The sequence below is a fragment of the Chiloscyllium punctatum genome, chromosome 32, assembly GCF_047496795.1.
Source record: "Chiloscyllium punctatum isolate Juve2018m chromosome 32, sChiPun1.3, whole genome shotgun sequence".
Taxonomy (NCBI): domain Eukaryota; kingdom Metazoa; phylum Chordata; class Chondrichthyes; order Orectolobiformes; family Hemiscylliidae; genus Chiloscyllium; species Chiloscyllium punctatum.
In genome coordinates this window covers 34,959,011-34,976,540 of record NC_092770.1, presented here as the reverse complement: position 1 = coordinate 34,976,540, position 17,530 = coordinate 34,959,011, and the positions used below count along the sequence as shown (strand labels likewise).

General features: G+C 41.2%; 1 protein-coding gene across 9 annotated transcripts in view; it reads right to left on the bottom strand.

The window, feature by feature from the left end:
- The window catches only part of osbpl8 (oxysterol binding protein-like 8), a 372,304-nt gene that overhangs the window by 176,238 nt on the left and 178,536 nt on the right, over window positions 1-17,530 (bottom strand). For 2 of the 9 annotated variants that reach the window (XM_072552070.1, XM_072552072.1), the window contains exon 1: window positions 4,267-4,353. The exons of the other annotated variants lie outside the window; for them this stretch is intronic. The gene's annotated coding sequence lies outside the window, so the exon portion shown is untranslated. Of the gene's footprint in view, window positions 1-4,266; window positions 4,354-17,530 lie in introns of those variants that run through there. 9 annotated transcript variants of the gene reach the window in all.

The following is a 17,530-nucleotide window of genomic DNA, read 5'->3' as shown; positions in this document are numbered from 1 at the left end:
GCACAAGAAACATTTTCTTGTTTTCTTGCAGTTCCAGACTTTTGAAATACTTTTCCCGACAACTTTCACATTCGTCAAATATCAATTTGTCAAAGGAAAATTAATTGTTGAATAACCTGAATGGGGTTCCTGAGGGTTTGATTTTAGGACCACTGATTGTTGTTTATTAATGACTGATTGTTTAGACAGTAGATTTTAGAAGTTTATGGATTGTATAAAACTTGATAATGTCATCAACAGTGAACAGAGTTACAGACTTCAAGGCGATACAATGTTGAAACAGGCAGACATAATTTAGTGCAGTTAGATGTATGACTGTCTTCCTACTGATAGCCACCTTGGCAAGGAAGGAATGAGACAGGAAAGGCAGAGATGCTTTCAGCAGCTAACATCATCTCTAGAGTTTCTCCATTCACAGGTAAAGCACATCTTCGGACCACCACCCACCCCTCCACAACCTGATCTAACAGGTTCAATCAGCTCCCCAGTCATGAGCTCAAAAAGTGAAAAAGCTAACAGTGAAGAGGAGGGCGGTACGCTTTTTGTCAGTGGTCTTCCTATGGACATTAAACCATGTGAGCTTTACCTTGTGTTTTGATCATTTAAGGGATATGAAGGTTCAATGATCAAGCTAACACCGAAACAGCCAGTTGACTTTGTTATATTTTTGACTGCAGAGGAGCAGAAGCAGCAAAGAATGCTGCATTCACCTAGCCTGTGGATGCTCAGATGCACTGGTATCCTCCATTTAAAGCATCTCCGCAAGGTTGGAAGTCTCGTCAGTTTTGTTAAGTATTTAACTGCCCTTATCTACGAGTACAGATTTCTCCATGGAGTGATGCAGAAGGACAGACTTGATTTTCTTTTCAGGTTGGACTTCATTGAAGGAGATTTTGGATAACTGGCTCATTTTCACTCAACTTGGAAGAGGTGGAATGGTCACTAAGGACTGTGAATTTAAGAGCTTTACTGGTGGACTTGTTTGTTCCACGTGGGAAGATTCTTCGGATTCTATCTATTGCGTGGATTAGTAATTTTTGTTGTTCTAATCATTACATGTCATTACATGTTGTGTGTCAATAAATTGCTTAAAGACCGGCTGTCAGAGTCTTATGAAAACTGGTCGTGTCATCTCGGTGGTTATCATGGAATGATAAAAGGGTGGAATGTAATGGATGTAGGTTTGCTCGCTGAACTGGAAGGTTCAGTTTCATGGTGGAGTGTAATGTTAAAAGATTAAATTGTTCTATCTGAGGTATAAAGATGTTAAAAGGAAATTCATAAAGTCGAACTAGAATGGATCTTTCCTTAAGTCAGGCAATCTAGGCCAAGGGTTTATAGCTTTAGATAAGGGTAGCAGATTATTTCTCTCAAAGATTTGTGAATCTACAGAATTCACTAACCTAAAGTGTAGTGGATACTGGGACACTGAGTAAATTTAAGGGTGTGCTGGACAGATTTTTAATTTGTTAAAGGTTATGGAGAGTAAGGAGAAAGTAGAGTTGAGGCAGAGATAAGACCGTATCAAATGGTGTATGAGGCTCTCAACAGCCTTCCCCTATTTTTTATCCTCTTATTAGTGTTCATGCCTTCGGCATCCTCGGCTCCAGGTTCTGGAATACCTTCCCTGCACAACTCCAACTCTGTTTCTTCCATTAAAACCTAACTCTTCAACTGAGCTTTTAGCCATTAGGTGCAATATCTTCTAATATGGCTTAGTGTCATATTTTATTTGATAATGCTGCTTAGGAGAAGATTGAATCCTTTCATTGCGTTGAGGATGTTGCATAAGTTGTTTGTTCGACTAAATATGCAAACTGCAGCAAACAACATCCTAATGCACTAAAAATACAAGATAATTACAAGTATAATGACTTGTCACAATCATTTGTTGCCCTGCAAGTACAGAAATTTACAATACAGAAGGAAATAGCTATTCAGTTCATGACGTATGTGCTGATTGTGAACAAATTCGTGACATGACTCTTCTCTCAGTTTACTTACTCCTTCAAAGTAAATAGAATTTTCTTTCAAAAGATGCATTGATCTCTCGCTGAAACTGTTATGATAAAGCATTCCATACTCCAATAGGCAGCCATATGAAATTATTCCTAATCCCTTCCTTGCTCTCCCTGTCAGGATTTTGAAAGAATAAGACCTCGTCATTGGTAAACCAATGAAAAGCAGGCTTTCCTTTTTCAATCTAAAAAACCTTCCACAATTTAAATATCTCCATGAAGGTTGTTCTTAGCCTTTACTAATTCAGCAAAATTCTAGTTAATTAGTCTCCGCATTTTACAACATTTTCACATCCCTGGTATCAGTCTAGCAAATGTCACATAAACATACTTCAACTTTTAATTGTTTTCTTATAAATAAGCATATAAGACTTCAACTGCAGCTGAACCTACATTTTACACACATTTTAAGATGATAAAAACATAGAAACACAAGAACATGGAGGAGGAGTAGGCCATCTGGCCCATCAAGCCTGGTCCCCCATTAACGAATATCCTGGTTGATCTTCTTGTGCACTCAGCTCCACATGCCTGCCCGCTGACCATAACCCTTAATACCTTTACTGATTCAAAAATCTACCTAATTTTGCCTTAAAAAAACAATCAAATGCTCCACTGAGCAGGGAATTCCACAGATTCACAACCCTTTGGATGAAGAAGTTCCTCCACAACTCAGTCCGAAATCTGGTCCATTTTATTTTGAGGCTATGACCCCTAGTTCTAGTTTCACCCACCAGTGGAAACAACCTTCCTGCTTCTATCCTATCAGCTCCTTTCATAATTTTATACGTTTCTATATTAAAAAAAACCCTCATTCTTTTAAATTCCAACGAGTATAGTCCCAGTTTACTCAATCTCTCCTCATAAGGCAACCTTTTCAGCTCTGAATTATCCTCATGAACCTCCTGTGCACTCCCTCCAATGCCAGTACATCCTTTCAGTAAGGAGACCAAAACTGTAAACAGTACTCCAGATGTGGCCTCACCTGTACAGCTGGAGCATAATCTCCTTGTTTTTAAACTCCATCCTTCTAGCAATGAACAGCAATATTCCATTTGCCTTCTTAATTACCTGTTGCATCTGCAAACCAACCTTTTTGTGATTCATGCACAAGGACACCCAGGTCCCTCTGCACAGCAGCAAGCTGCAATTTTTCATCATTTAAATAATCATCCATTTCGCTGTTATTCCTACCAAAATGGATGATGTCATATTGACCAACATTGTACTCCATCTGCCAGACCCTTGCCCACTCACCTAACCTATCTTTATCCCTCTGCAGACTTTGCTCTAACCGCTCACTTTAGTATCACCTGCAAATTTTGACACACTACACTTGGTCCCCAACTCCAAATCAATATTGTAAGTTGTAAACAATTGCAGCCCCAACACTGATTCTTGAGGCACACCACTAGTCACTGATTGCCCACCAGAAAAAAAAACATGTATCCCTACTCTTTGCTTTCTGCGAGTTAACCAATCTTCTATCCATGCTAATACATTACCCTAATGCGGTGCACCTTTATCTTACACAGCAGCCTTTTGTGCAGCACCTTGTCAAATGCCTTCTGGAAATTATCATTATTATTTCACTGTGATACAGTATAACCATTTTCAGAAAACCCAAAATGCAGTCCTCATTTTTTGGGGGTTTAACCTAACTGTATTCATTCTAGCTCATATTATATACAATATTTCAGTCTTTTGGCTCGACGACACCAAAGAATTATATTGAGAACTGCTCATCATACTTCATCTTAAACTGCAGTGCCTAAAAGAACTCTGACAAAACTTCATTCTGAACCAGATGAAGAAACCTTTAAAACCTCACAAAAAATACCTGACAGTTTGTTATGAATAGTACAGATACCAATAAACTACAATAATGCAAAAACCCACAAGGCTGCTTCTGAATAGATTCTGCTCCCAGTTCACGAAAGACCAACGTTAATTACACTTGCATCTATTTCAAGTACTACAAACTGGCTTCACTTTATTTACATCAGCTTTTGGTCAATATCAAACCTGTCTTTCCACTTGGCTATTGAGTATGTCAAAATAGCACAAAATACCAAAAGCAAATCAGCACCAACTTATCAAACCACACATCAGCAGCCTGCTCAAAGCACAATGATCCTAAGCACAAGCGATAGAGCTTTTAAAAACAACTTCGAAACAAAACATTACCAGTTCAAGCAAGTTAAGAAATATTTAGAATGCATCAGGCCAATATTAAGGAATCTCTTACATAAAGTGCCAACTGTCCTGACGCAGGCTTCCTTTGATTAATAAGCAACTCGGTTTAATTGCATCAACATTAGCTCACAGTGGAAATAGGTCAGATTTAGTCTGCCTTTCAGCTGACAGGCTTTGGACAGATTAACATTAATCTGACAAGACATTATCTACCTTAACCATTAACATGCAATTTAAACCGATATTATGAAAATGTCCAAGTGCTAGCTTGCTGCAATTGGATGCAAAGTAAACCTGAGTTTACAATTATCTGTCCACTGTGGTTAAAGGATGGACAATAAGTAGTGGCCTATCCAGAAATGCCCACTTCCTACAAACAAATTAAACATAGAAACATAGAAAATAGAAGGAGTAGGCCATTTGGCCCCATGAGCCTGCTCTGACATTCATTATGATAAGGGTGGCACAGTGGCTCAGTGGTGAGCACTGCTGCCTCACAGCACCAGGGATCCAGGTTCCTGTCCAGCCTTGGGTGACTGTCTGTGTGGAGTTTGCACATTCTCCCCGTGTCTGTGTGGGTTTCCTCTGGGCGCTCTGGTTTCCTCCCACAGTCCAAAGATCTGCAGGCCAGGTGAATTGGCCATTCCAAATTGCCCATAATGTTAGGTGCACTAGTCAGAGGGAAATGGGTCCGAGTGGGTTACTCTTCGGAAGGGCTGTGTGGACTTATTGGGCCGAAGAGCCTGTTTCCACACTGTAGGGAATCTAATCTAATCGTGGCTGATTATCCAACTCAATCGGTGATACCTGCTTTTTACTCTTATCCTTTGATCCCTTTAGCCCCAAGTGCTGTACCCAACTCCTTCTTGAAATCATTCAATGTGTTGGCCTTGACAGCTTTCTGAGGTAGCAAATACCACTGCTCTCTGGGTGAAAGAAATTCTCATCCCAGTCCTACATGGCCTATCCTGTGACCTCTAATTCTGAACTTCCCCACCATCAGGAACACCCTTCCTGGACCTACCTGTCTCAGCCTGTTAAAATTTTGTAGGTTTCCAACAGGTTAAAGAAAAGGAAGCAATCAAAATGTGTCAACGACCATCAATAAATTCATACAACTCAGTTTAGATCCAGCAACAATTAGTGATGGTCTATGAAACGAAACAAAAACAGTGCAATCTTCATGATCAGCATTTAGATTATTCAGTAACTGAATAGTCTGTATTACAAATGTAATTTTATATGAGGTGCAATCTACTCATGGCATTTCATGAAAATCAGTACATTGCTAGCCCACCATTCAGGACTCAATTACTTTAAAAACTAACAGGAAGTCTCATAAGATATCTATCTTAAGAAGTACATCTCACACTAAATGGTGTATATATCTTTTTGGACACATCCTAAGCAACAAATGGTCTGAGCTGAGTTACAGCAGGAACAGCTTTTCGCAATAATAACTGACACCTGGGCATTAGAGATGTGTGTGTCAGGCTGATAGACCTTCTTTAATCTTGAGAGGAGTTCAACCTCCCCAGAGGATAAAGCAGTTGCCAAGAGGAAAATCACTTGGGAAATTCTTCCTTTCAGAAAATTTGTTTGCAAGACACTCACCTTTCTGCAGCATTGTGCAGCCACATTCAGAAGTACACTCAAAGAATCCGGAAAGAATACAACAAAATACTGAATAGAAATTATACCACATTGAGAGTAACACTAACCCAATACAGGAAGGGAAGAAACAATTTTCTTCTCTTCGTGAATTGTGATCTTCCAGTGAGCAATAATGACAACATTAAGCCAGGATGAAGGAGGCCTTATCTCACTGAGCTTTTTTTTCATAAAATGGACAAAAGGGCCTTTTGCTGAGCTGTAGATCAGAGTCATCAAGGTCAACAGCATAGAAAAAGGCCTTTTGGTCCAACCTTTCAAACCCTTCCTGCTGGACAATGACAAACCAGTTTGGGAAAGTGATTTGTATCATTAGATAGCTGGCCTTGTTAGTTTTGTAAATTCAGTTGGCAATAATTGGTTTTTAAGTGGCAATTATTTACAAACCAGTCACTTTTCATCATTTTGCAGATTTCCCACACACTTGCAGGGCATCTTACCACAGAGCTACAGTATGCAAATACAATGCACATTTTTTCTTTATTCATTTGTGGGACATGGGCATCCCTAGTTGACCTTGAGGAGGTTGTGGTGAGCAGCCTTCTTCAACTGCTGCAGTCCACATGCTGTTGGGTTGACTCACAATGTGGTTAGGGAGGGAACTCCAGGAGTTTGACCCAATAACAGTAAAGAAATGGCAATATATTTCCAAGTAAAGATGATGAATGACTTTGAAGGGAGTTTGCAGGTAGTGTTGTTCCCATGTATGTGCTGTCCTTGTCCTTTACCAATGTCTTTCAGGGAAGGAAACCTGTCATCCTCACCTTGTCTGCCTGCAAGTGACTCCAGACCCACAGCCAAATGGTTGACTCTCTTCTGCCCTCTGAAATGGCCTGGCAAGTCTAGTATGAATTGCTGTAATCAATGTAATCAAATGATTTCAACCAGATAACTGATTGAAATGATAAACCCTACCCCTCTTTCCCCACCGCCCTCACTACCCCATTACTTCCACCCTCCCCTCCCCCCCCCCATCCACCGCAACTCCTACCCCTTTGTGGTATGTAAAACATCAAAGAGGAACATTTAGGGAACAGGAACAAAAGTGTTAAAAGGGATTAGATTAGGTATGGAAAAGGACAAGGGAAAATCGAGAGTGAAAATTATTAATTGGAGGCAGCCAAATTTCAGGGGGTTGAAGACAAATCTGTTTCAGCTAAATTGGAATAAAATGACTGTTGTATTTTAAGAGAAGATAGTTTGGGTTGAGTTGAGGAACATTTCCACAAGGAGTGAAGGTAGGACAAGCAAGTCCAGAGTTCTCTCGATGTCAAAAGAAATGGATAGCTAGATGAAGTGGAAAAAGGTTGCAAAATTAACAGAGGAAAAATTGACGGCAAAGCAAAAACCAGGCTGAATACAGAAAAATCATAGTAGACATGAATAGGAAAGGAAGCAGAGAAAACAGAGATTATGAGAAGGAGGCTGTGATTGACTACAGAGAGTGAAGAAGGCTTTTGGCTTTCATTAACAGGGGGATTGAGTTTAAGAGTCAGGAGATCTTGTTGCAGCTCTATAAAACTTTGGTTAGACCGCACTTGGAATACTGTGTCCAGTTCTGGTCACCCTATTATAAGAAAGATGTGGATGCTTTGGAGAGAGTTCAGAGGAGGTTTACCAGGATGCTGCCTGGACTGGAGGGCTTATCTTATGAAGAGAGATTGACTGAGCTCGGACTTTTTTCATTGGAGAAAAGGAGGAGAAGAGGGGACCTAATTGAGGTATACAAGATAATGAGAGGCATAGATAGAGGCGATAGCCAGAGACTATTTCCCAGGGCAGAAATGACTAACACGAGGGGTCATAGTTTTAAGCTGGTTGGAGGAAAGTATAGAGGGGATGTCAGAGGCGGGTTCTTTACACAGAGTTGTGAGAGCATGGAATGCGTTGCTAGCAGCAGTTGTGGAGGCAGGGTCATTGGGGACATTTAAGAGACTCCTGGACATGAATATGGTCACAGAAATTTGAGGGTGCATACATGAGGATCAGGGGTCGGCGCAACATCGTGGGCTGAAGGGCCTGTTCTGTGCTGTACTGTTCTATGTTCTAAGGGACTCGCCAGGTTGTTGCAAGTTCTGGAGGATTTCAGATACGAACACAACCTGCTCAGCAGGTCTGGCAGAATCTATGGAGAGAAACCAGAGTTAATGTTTTGGGTCCAGTGATCCTTCCTCAAAACTGACACCCAAAATGTCAACTCTTATTTCTCTCCGCAGATACTTCCAGACCTGCTGAGCTTTTACAGCAATTTCTGTTTTTGTTTACGATTTACAGCAACTTGCAGTTCTTTTGGTTTTTATGAAAACAGCCTGGATTGGCTGAGGCTGTTTTCCTTACAGGAGAAAAGGCCAAGGAGGGAACCTGACTGAAGTGTACAAAATTATGACAGGTATAGACAGAAAGGAACCAATTCCCTTGGTACAGAAATTAATAAACAGGTGACAGAGATTTAAGGTTAAGAGCAAGAAGTCTAAAGGAGATTTAAAGAACAATTCATCTGCCAGAGCTGGGTGGGTACATGGAATAAAAAGCCTGAAAAGGTGGTAGAGGCACAAACCGTCAAAACATTTCAGTATTTTGATGGTCATTTGAAATGCCACTGCATATAAGGCTACAAAACAAGTGCAGAGAAATGGGAGAACAGCAAGAATAGCCGCTTTCAGTGCTGTAAAACTCCATGACCAAAAAAAAAGAAACATTTGCTAGATCATCATTCTGAAATGGTTCAAAACAACAAGAGTACCAGTGCACTACAGGTCAAAGAGAAATCTAATTTAAACGGTAAAATATCTCCAACTCGGAAGTAATATATTCATTATTACAAGGCCTGTGAGATTAACAATGAAATAGATTTTTTAATATCATATGGGGGAATGGATGGTCTGAATTCACTACAGTTTTCAAAACAGCTACTATAGAGTGGAACGTTGCTTATTCTAGTTAGTGCAACCCAGCAACATCCACATGACAAGCAAGCTGTCAATGTCTTCGATTTTCTTGGGGTTCATATTTTCCTAGCATCTTGTTAAAGTTACAGTTTGAAGAATCTGGTAATCAAACTCTTATTCTAGATTAGAGTGGTGCTGGAAAATCACAGCAGTTCAGGCAGCATCCGAGGAGCAGGAAAATCGACGTTTCGGGCAAAAGCCCTTCATCAGGAATAGAAGCAGAGTACCTGAAGGGTGGAGAGATAAATGAGAGGAGGGTGGGGGTGGGGAGAAGGTAGCATAGAGTACAATAGGTGAGTGGGGGTGCGGATGGAGGTGATCGGTCAGAGAGGAGGGTGGAGTGGATAGGTGGAAAGAAAGATAGGCAGGTAGGACAAGTCATGGGGACAGTGCTGAGCTCTCCTAGGTCATTTCCTTTGCCCTGAAGCTCTTCAACCATGTCCTGAACAGCTCAGCACTATTGCCCTTTCCCTAAATGCCCAGAGGGCAGTTAAGAGTCAACCACATTGCTTTGGGTGTGGAGTCACATGCAGACCAGACCAGGTAAGGATGGCAGATTCCTTCCCTAAATGACATTAGTAAACCAGATGGATTTTTCCAACAACCGTTAATGGTTATCATTAGACTCTTAATTCCAGATTTTTATTGAATTCAAATTCTATCATCTGCCGTTGCGGGATTTGAAACTAGGTCCTCAGAACATTATCTGTGTCTCTGGATTAACAGTCCAGCAATTATACCACTCGGCCATCACCTCCCCTTAGTCAAACTTAACCTTATGATACAATGATCACTATCACCTAAATGTCCTCCTGAAGAAGAAAGGTTATGATGAAAGGTTGAACAGAATTTGCTTATATTAGTTTAGAAGAATGAAAGTTAATCTTATTGAAACATAAAATCCTGAGGGGACTTGAGAAGGAGATGCGAATTAGGGGACATAGTTTAAGATTAAGAAGTCTCTTTTAGAATGGAGATGTAAATAATTCTTACTCAGAAAGCAGGGTAGGATAGGTCATTTAATTAATTCAAGGCAGAAGTAGTGGCATAGTGGTCATAGTGGAAAGAAACATTTACTCCGAATCTTTACACACAGAAACGAGGAATACTGCAGTGAGTAACTCCCCTCCTGGCTCCCCAAAGCCTGTCTATCATTCGCAGGACATAAGTCAAGAGTGTGATGGAATACTCCCAAATTGCCTGGATGGACGCAACTCCAATAATGCGCAAGAGGCTTTACACTGTCTCGGACAAAAGCAGCTCACTCAATTGACCCTACTTCCACAAGCATCCACTCCCTCCACCATAGACGCTCAGTAGCAGCAGTATGTACCATCTACAAGACGCATTGTAGAAATTCACACAACATCTTTAGACAGTAACTTCCAAACCCATGATCACTTTTATCGAGAAGGGCAGCAGATACATGGGAATACCACAATCTTCAAGAACCCCCCCCAATCCATTAACCATGCTGACTCAGAAATATATCACCTTTCCTTCAATGACGCTGGGTCAACACTGTCCCGAAGAGCATCGTGGTTCTACCTACACCACAAGGACTGCAGTGGTTCAACAAGACAACTCACTACCACCTTCTCCAGGGCAACTCGGGATGGGCAATAAATACTGGTCGCATCAGTAATGTTCACACCCCATGACTGAAAAATGAAATGTCACTGGAAGAGTCACAAAAAAACCCAAGCTAATGCTCTGGAGATATGGGATTGCATCACACCATGGCAAATGGTCAAGTCTGAATTCAATATATTGACAAGTCTGGAATTACAATCGCCAACTTAATGGCGACCTTGTAGGATCCATTTAATGGAGAGTAGACTTGAAGGTAAAAATGACCTGTTCTTGCTCTTAAAACTGATGTTCCTAAAAATATACTCTTCCCACTTCTAGTCACATCTGTCTCTCAGTATTCTGTGCACCATGGTGTCATTTCTGATGTTACATCTGAATGTCTACACCTTTATCAAGTTAAGTTAAACTCTCCCCAAAAACATAAGCAAAAGACAAGAAACTCAGTTCGAGTTCTATTTGGTGCAACCTGTCTGGCCTGTACAGGGCTCATATCTTTCCATCAATGCTTTAACTTGTTTCAACTTCCTATTTCTATACCACTTGTGCAAATTACTGGGAATAATCTGGAATCATTCCTTTTAGGTCATAAGACCATCAGACATAGGAGCAGAAATTAGGCCATTCAGCCCATCAAGTCTGCTTCACCATGCAATTGTGACTGATAAGTTTTTAATCGCATTCCACCTCTTTCTCTCCGTAACCCTTGATCCCTTTTACAATTAAGAAACTATCTATCTCTGTCTTAAATATACTTCATGACCTGGCCTCCACAGCCTTCTGGGGCAGTAAATTCCATAGATTCACCACTCTCTGGCTGAAGAAGCTTCTCCTTATCACTGTTCTAAAAGGTTTTCCCTTGAATCTAAGGCTAAGCCCTCAGGTCCTAGTCTCACCGACCCATGGAAACATCTTCCCAACATCTGCTCTGTCTAAGTCATTCAGAATTCTTTTGAGGCCCTGCCTGCCAAATACCTATCTTGCTCACTAAATTCTTACATCAGCATTGCAGTCCACTTCCTGTCTGTACTTTCATTATCAAATGCCCTGATCAGCTTTCTGTGGTCAAACAATATCCAATACAGATTAACCAGCTGTACAAGTTGCTCTTGAAGGAATCTGGTCAGGTGCTAAATAGGTGCAATGATATGATTCATTTCACCAGTTGGTTATTACTGCACTAGTAATTCAAAACCCTGCACCACAAATACAGAAAATGGGAGTTAAATCTCATCATGGCCATATGACGACTTGAATTCGGTTTAAAAAACTCCTGGAAATACTAATAAAATTAGCCTTAAAACTGTTCAATTGCTATAAAACATACTTGATTTATAACTGCCCTTTGGGGAGCAAAACCTGCAGTTTTAAATCAATCTGATCTTTTCTTGATTCAAGATCCATACCATGGTTATAGACTCTTTCCTCAGCTCCCATTTTGTGCAGCTGCACCAAGTGATCTCCACTTCCAACTGCACTGAAGGAGTAAATATTTCTTATAAGCCTCTCCTGGCTTCTTGAGCTTCAACTCCAACATACAGGGGCACCTACTGCCTGTTTGGACTTACGCTGATTCCCACCTACAAAGAGTTGTCTAACTGCTCTTGGGACTTCTCTCCAAGCTCCAGTGACATCTTACAAGTGGCCTTCTCAAGAACACAGCTTAACAACAGCACTTTATTGCTTCCAGCTTGCTTCTGTCATCTCTTTCTCTCTCTCTCTCTCACTCACACACACACACACACACACACACAGACGTTGTCTCCAACTGACCATAACACTTCGACTGCACTTCAGTGACCCTTCATCTATTTTGAATAACAAATTTAAAATCTCAAGCCCTGCCCTTGTTCTTCAGCAGTACTGAATGTAACTAATACTTTGTAACTGTCTAATGTGACAATTATCACAGATTTTTGGCTTACACAGTACTAATTTATGCAAACCATATTCCTCACAATCCACCGAGATCAGTGCACTCCTCTCAATTTTGGTTTCTGTATATTTCCAACTTTACTTATTCCAGCACTGGTAACTATACCTTCAGTTGCAAAGCTCCAGACGACAAAATTCCCTTCTTTAATCTCTCTACCTTACTTTTGTCCATCATGGCACTCCTTCAACCTACTGCCTTGACCAAGGTTTGGTCATTTGACTTCATACCTCTATGCACCGAGGTGACATAATGCATTATATTCTGCCCCTTGGGATGTTTTATTACAGTAATAAAGACTTCATAAATTTAAGTTTTCATTATATCACTTACCACTTATTAGTCTGAATTTGGATACTGGTAAGATGAAAAGATATTGTCCAGGTCTTTCTGCACTTAAACGTAGACGACCTGAGGAGCCGTGAATGATGCTGAATATTATGCAACCATAACTGAACACCTACATGCCTGACTGACCATATGACAGTAATGAAGATAATCTTGGACACTATCCTGAGGAAATCCTGCACAGATGTACTGGAACTGAGATGACTGACCTCTAAAACCACAACCATCTTCCTTTGTGCTACATATGATTCCAACCAATGGAAAGTCTCTTTCTGATTCCCATTGACTCCAGTTTTGTTCAAGTTCCTTGAGGCCACACTCAGTCAAAAGTGGCCTTGATGTCAAGTACAGTTACTCTCACCTCACCTATTGAATTCAGTTTTTTTATCCACATTTAAACTGATATAAGGAGGTCAGAAACTGTACAGCCCTGGGAGAACCCAAACTGAATGTCAGTACAAAGAATAAAGAAAATTTACAGCCCAGGAACAGGCCCTTCAGCCCTCCAAGCCTGAGCCGATTCAAATCTAATGTCTAAACCTGTAGGTCAATTCCTAAGCATCTGTATCCCTCTGCTCCCCACCTACTCATGCATCTGTCCAGATGCATCTTAAATGAATCTACCATGCCTGCCTCTACCACCTCTGCTGGCAACGCATCCAACCCCCTCGGTGTAAAGTACTTGCCATGTGTATCCCCCTTAAACTTTCCACCTCTCACCTTGAAAGCGTGGCCTCCTGTTATTGTATCCTTCACCGTGAGAAAAAGCTTGTCTCTAACGACCCTGTCTATACCGTGCATGATTTTGTAAGCCTCAATCAGGTCCCTTGTCAATCTCCTTTTTTCTGATGAAAATAAACCTAACCTCTCAACCTCTCTTCATAGCTAGCACCTTCCATACCAGGCAACATCCTCGTAAACCTTCTCTGTACCCTCTCCAAAGCGTCCACATCCTTTTGGTAATGTGGTGACCAGAACTGTACACAGTATTTCAATTGTGACCGAACCAACATCGTGTACAATTTTAACATGACTTGCCAGCTCTTATAGTCAACACCCCGTCCAACGAAGGCATCATACTACATGCCTTCTTGACCACTGTATCCACCTGTGCAGCAACCTTCAGCGTAAAAAGGACCTGCACTCCCAGATCTCTCTGCCCATCAACTTTTCCCAAGGCTCTTCCGTTCATTGTAAAATTCGCTCTAGAATTAGACTTCCCTAAATGCATCACCTCACATTTGTCTGGATTAAAATCCATCTGCCACTTTTGTGCCCAACTCCCCAGTCTATATCTTCCTGTATTCTTTGACAGTCCCTTATGCTTTCTGCTACTCCACCAATCTTCGTGTCATCTGCAAACTTGCTGATCATACCAACAGTGCCCTCTTCCAGATCATTTATGGATATCACAAACAACAGTGGCCCCAACACTGACCCCTGTAGAACACCACTGGTCACCTTACTGCATTGAGAAACTCACTTCAAGTACAATAATTGCAAATGTTGTTTGATAGCACTGTTGATGACACGTTCCATCACGTTACTAATGATTGACAGTAGACTGAGGGCGCAATAATTGGCAGGATTGGATTTATCCTGCTTCTGGTCTATTGTGCACAGCTGAGCAATTTTCCACATTTGTCCAGTAGTAGATTCCAAAGGTGTACATATTTCTAAGAAAAACAGCTTCTCTTCCTTTCTCTGCTGTCAATAATTATTGTATTATTACACTTTTCATTGGCTTAAAAATAAAGGGCTTTTTCATAAGAGTATAGGAGGCCAAGTATGTAAATGTTCAGTGGAAGTGAAAGTTAAGAGTACCAAGAACAAAACTCAAAAATTTAAACAGCAGAACATAGAAGATAGAACAATACAGCACAGTACATGTCCTTCAGCCCTTGATATTGTGCTGACCTTTTATCCAACTCTAAGATCAAACAAACCTGCATATCCTTCAATTTACTTCATCCATGTGCCTATTCAAGAGTTGCTTAAATATTCCTAATGTATCTGAGTCTAAAACCACTGCTGACTGTGCATTCCATGTACCGACCACTGTTATAAAGGCGTAGAGGTGTACGATACCTTTAAGAGAGTTGAAAAGCTAGCAAGGGACTGACAAAGCACAGAGATTCCTGAATAAAGTTACAATGTAACACTTGGTCGAAACAAATAGCAGGTTGCTGTGAAACAAAAACAAATTTGGCCAGTTTAAATTATGCCCCAAGATACCAAAATCCAATCTGACTTGAATTTAGTATTTTGATTATATTAAAACCAATGAAACCGTCCAATATTTTGGGTGTAAAACTAGACATTTTGAACAGTTAGGGGGAGAATTGCCAAAGACCAACAAGTGTAGACTACTAGCTGAAGAGCTCTCCAAAAGGTACCTGTCTGTGGGGAGTCTGCAGAGCAGAACATCAAGGCTAACCTGGAGGGAATCTCCAGAGGAAAGTCTACAAAGGAGAATCGGCAAAGCTGATTGGTTTGGAAAGGTGATTTTTTTGTAAATCTTAATCGGGATTTTTTTTATCAGACTAGTATTGGAGAGTGGGAGGTAAAAATAGGTTTAAGAGAAAGGAATGGTAAATAATTGTTGGTTTTTAATATTCTCTGTTGGACTTAAAGGACAAAGTTGTTAACTTTTACTTTAAATAGTAATCTCTGGGGCAGTTCTTTGCCTCTCGAATTTTAACAGGTTACAGTACGAGGTGAATCTTTCCTGTGTGGCTGGTTTAAATTAGTAGATGGGTTTACTCCATGTGTAAAGAACCTACCTCTGACATCGCCCCTAAACCTTGCTCCAATCACCTTAAAAATTATGCCCCCTTGTGTCAGCCATTTCTGCCCTGGAGAGAAAATCTGTGACTATTCACTCAATGCTTTTCATCATTTTGTATACCTCTATCAAGTCACCTCTAATCCTCCTTCGCTCCCATGAGAAAAGCCCTGGCTCCTTCAACCTTTCTTCGTAAGACAGGCCCTACAGTCCAGGCAGTATCTTGCTAAATCTTCTCTGCACCCTCTCTAAAGCTTCCACACTCTTCCTCTAATAAGGCAACCAGAACCGAACACAATATTCCAAGTGGGGTCTAACCAGAACACTACAGAGCTGCAGCATAACCTTGTGGTCCTTAAACACAATCCCTCTGCTAATGAAAGACAACATACCATATGCCTTCTTAACAACCAGCTCAACCTGGGTGGCAACTTTGAGGGATCTATGGATATGGACCCTAAGATTCCTCTGTTCCTCCACAATGCCAAGAATCCTGCTTTCAACCTTGTATTCTACATTCAACTTTGACCTTCCAAAATGAATCAGGACACTTTTTCAGGTTGAACTCCATCTGCCACTAATCAGCCCAGCTCTGCATCCTGTCAATGTACCATTGCAACCTCCAACAGCACTCCACACGATCCACCACTGCACCAACCTTAGAACATAGAACAATACAGTGCAGAACAGGCTCTTCGGCCCTCGATGTTGCGCCAACCGGTGAACTATTCTCAACTCGTCCCCCTACACTATCCCAAAATCATCCATGTGTTATCTAAGGATTGTTTAAATCTCCCTAATGTGGCTGAGTTGACTACATTAGCAGGTAGGGCATTCCACGCCCTTACCACTCTCTGCATAAAGAACCTGGCTCTAGCATCTGTGTTAAATCTATCACCCCTCAATTTGTATTTATGCCCTCACGTACAAATTGAAGTCATCATACTAGGAAAAAGTATTCCACTGTCTACCCTATCTAATCCTCTGATCATCTTGTATGTCGCTACCAAATCCCCCCTTAGCCTTCTTCTTTCCAATGAGAACAGACCCAATTCTCTCATCCTTTCCTCATAAGACCTTCCCTCCAGACTAGGCAACATTCTGGTAAATCTCCTCTGCACCTTTTCCAATGCTTCCACATCCTTCCGGTAATGGGGCAACCAGAACTGGACACAATATTCCAAGTGAGGCCGCACCAGCATTTTGAAGAGTTGCAGTTCCTGAACTCAATCCCTCTATTAATGAAACTTAGCACACTGTATGCCTTCTGAACAGCACTATCCACCTGGGTGGCAACTTTCAGGATCTGTGTACATGGACTCCAAGATCCCTCTGCACATCCACACTAACAAGAATCTTTCCATTGACCCAGTATTCTGCCTTCCTGTTATTCTTCCCTAAGTGCATCACCTCACATTTAGCTGCATTGAACTCCATTTGCCACCTCTCAGCCCAATTCTGCAGTTTATCCATGCCCCCCTGCAACCTGTAACATTCTTACACACTGTCCACCACTCCACCAACTTTAGTGTCATCTGCAAATTTACTAATCCATCCACCTATGCCAGCGTCTAAGTCATTTATAAAAATGACAAACAGCAGTGGTCCCAAAACAGATCCTTGTGGCACACCACTAGTAATCGGACTCCAGGCTGAACATGTTCCATCGACCACCACTCGCTGCCTTCTTTCAGTAAGCCAGTTTCTAATCCAAACTGCGAAATCACCCTCAATTCCATGCCTCTGCATTTTCTCCAACAACCTACCATGTGGAACCTTATCAAAGGCTTTGCTGAAGTCCATGTATGCCATGTCAACTGCCCTACCTTCATCTACATGCTTGGTCACCTTCTCAAAAAAGTCAATGAGGTTTGTGAGACACGACCTGCCCTTGACGAAACCATGTTGACTGTCTGAAATCAAATTGTTGCTTGCTAGGTGATTATAAATCTTATCTCTTATAATCCTTTCCAAAACCTTTCCTACAACAGAAGTAAGGCTCACTGGTCTACAATTACCTGGGTCATCTCTTTTGCCCTTC